Source organism: Alnus glutinosa, chromosome 9 (genome assembly GCF_958979055.1).
Source record: "Alnus glutinosa chromosome 9, dhAlnGlut1.1, whole genome shotgun sequence".
Taxonomy (NCBI): Eukaryota; Viridiplantae; Streptophyta; class Magnoliopsida; order Fagales; family Betulaceae; genus Alnus; species Alnus glutinosa.
This window is the reverse complement of record NC_084894.1, coordinates 2713895-2716916: the sequence shown is the minus strand read 5'-3', so window position 1 is coordinate 2716916 and position 3022 is coordinate 2713895. Positions and strand designations below refer to the sequence as shown.

The following is a 3022-nucleotide window of genomic DNA, read 5'->3' as shown; positions in this document are numbered from 1 at the left end:
ATTTAAAATAATAGGAGAGACAATGTAAATAAGATGATAAATAAAAAGGAAGGCAGAAAGTTTGGTTTTATATACAGTAGCACATAAAAGCTATTTAGCCACTTCCAACATTAATGACATATATAGTAGAGAATCCTTTGGACACACTAAGCATATTAGCGCAAAGGGCCTTGATTCATATACAATCCCACCCCAACTCTTGCACAACCCCAAGGCACATTGGGGTGGGGCTCACACAATGGGTCCTACCCCAATGTGCCTTGGGTTATGCAAGAGTTGAGTGGGGGTTGTAATTTTAGCATTTTCCTAGCGCAAATGGGTATGGGGGAGGGTTCAACATTCAAGACAACCATGCACAGTCCACAGGGAAAAGTGAAACGAAACATTTTGTCAATTCCAAAAAAAAAAATTCGTGCCGAAAAGTCATACATGGTTTGGAAGCATGTATGACTTTCCGACTTTAAACAAGTGGAGTTAGTGTTACTTTTCCATGAAATTATTTTCCCACTGGACTAGCAATTTGGGCAAACTTGACATGTACAGAATGATTATAAAATTATGTGGGCAAAGTTGCAGATGAGAGCTATATATACAAGCTAGGTGTACGTTCGTTTAGGCCTACTTCATAACCATTTTTCTTTTGGTTCGGCATATCAACCAAGAACCATGCCATATCATCCCCTCTTCACCTTGTTTCTCTTTTGTATTTTCTACACAATCATGCCTGCAACCAAATAGACCGCCACTCTCTCTTGCCCTTAGCCTTCAACAATACGTCTTTTCCTCCACTAAATTGGTCTTCCATTGATTGTTGCCACTGGGATGGCATTTCTTGTGATCATGAACATCAAGTGACCCATATTTGGTTACCTTCTAAAGGCCTCATTGGGAGTATATCTCCCTCTCTTGGAAACCTCACACGGCTCTCCCACCTCAATCACTCCCACAATTCACTTTTAGGTCCTCTCCCCAAATGATTGTTTGTGTCCTTGAATCAACTCAAAGTCCTTGATTTGAGCTACAACCATCTATTTGGAGATCTATCTGGCTAGCCTTCCTCTCTTCAAATTGTTGATATATCCAGCAATCACTTCAGTGAGATAATCCAATCTTCATTCCTTCAACAATCATGGAGGTTGACCGAGCCCAATGTCAGCAACATTATTTCATAGGCCCTATTCCTTCCTTTTCATGCATCAATTCTTCTTTGGTCAGTTTCTTCGATTTCTCCCATAATTATCATAGTGGCCAAATTCCTAGTGGACTAGGGGCATGTTCCAAACTAATGGTTTTTTGAGCAGGTTTTAATTCTCTCGTAGGACTGCTTTCTCATGATATATACAATGTGATAGGGTTAGAAGAAATCTCCTTACCTTTCAATAATCTTTCAGGACCCATTAGTAGTGACGTTGTGAACCTTACCAAACTCACTAACCTTGAGTTATATGGCAATAAATTGAGTGGCGAGCTCCAATACAAACTCCTTAATAGGTTCTCTGCCCCCATCTTTGATGAATTGCACAAATCTCATACAATTGATTTTACGGTTCAATTTTCTTGAAGAAGACATCTCTACCTTTAATTTCTCCAGTTTTCATCAACTTATCGTAGTTGATTTGGGGATTAATTACTTTTCCGGTAATTTTTCGGTTAGCCTTTTCTCATGCAAGTCCTTAATAGCAGTTCGACTTAGCAAAAACTGAATAAAGGGACAAATCCCACCTGAGGTGGTTCAATTGAAATTCTTGTCCTTCCTTGTGCTTGTTGACAATAGGCTAATCAATATAACAGATGCAATCAAGATTTTGATGCGTTGCAAGCCACTCACCATAGTCCTCATTGGAGGAAATTTTCTACACGAGGCAATGCCAAGTGATGACAATGTTTTGGGTTCTGATGGATTTGAAAATGTCCGAGTTTTGGGTCTTTCTGGAAGCCAACTTACTGGTCAATTGCCTTCATGTCTATCTAAGCTTAAGAAGCTAGAATTTTTAGCTCTATCTTCGAATCGTATCAGAGGTTCAATTCCTAGTTGGTTGTCAACTCTTCCAAGGCTCTTCATTTTAGACTTAACTAATTACCTCATTTCAGGTGAATTCCCAAAGGAACTTTGTTCAGTGCCAGCATTAGTGTCACCAAAGGCTCTAGTAGCCAGCAATCATTTGGATTTACCAATTTTTCTTTCCACAAGAAGTACTACCGGCCAATACAATTTTCTCTCAAACGTGTACCCTTCAATATTTGTTGGAAGCAATAGTCTTAGTGGCAACATCCCCGTTGAGATCGGCCATTTGATGTTGCTCCATGCTCTGGATCTCAGTCATAACAACTTCTCAGGAAATATTCCTGACCAAATGTCTGAACTCACAAACATGGAAGAATTATACCTCTTTCAAAATCAGTTGTCTGGCAAAATACCAGCATCACTAAGTAGTCTACATTTCTCGCATCACGTCAGTGTTGCAAACAACAATTTACATGGACCAATACCATCAGGCACTCAGCTCCAAAGCTTTGATACCTAAGCATATGAGGGCAACCCTGAACTTTGTGGCCCCCCACTTCCAAATGAGTGTGCCCATATTGTTAACAACAACACAGACATTCGGGATGAGGATAATGGGCATAGAATCCCATGGTTTCCAATTACTGTGGTTTTTAGCTTCATTACAGGTTTTTGGGGTGTTCGTGATCCATTGGTTATTACTTATAAGTGGAGAGTTGCATATTTTCGATTCATGGACCACGTAAAAGATAGGTGTATAATCCTATTCTTTAAAATTGCATATTGGTCACTCTAAAGTCTATCATCAATTTGGTTTCTCAAGTTTAGATTTGAATAATTTAATGTTTTGTTAGTTTTCACATATATTTTCAATTTACGTTCAATGTGATGTGGGAGTCAATGTACATTACACTTAGAAAAAATGGAGAAGATTTTCATATTTGTTGTTGTGATCGACAGTCGAGTGAGTGATCATGATCAATGACCACGAAGTCTACTGAAGAGCAATATATATAT

The 3022-nt window shown here is 38.9% G+C and overlaps 1 pseudogene; it reads left to right on the top strand.

The window, feature by feature from the left end:
• The first annotated feature begins 429 nt into the window (after positions 1–429).
• Positions 430–2801, top strand: LOC133877683 (receptor-like protein 3; annotated as a pseudogene).
• The last annotated feature ends 221 nt before the right edge of the window (positions 2802–3022 follow it).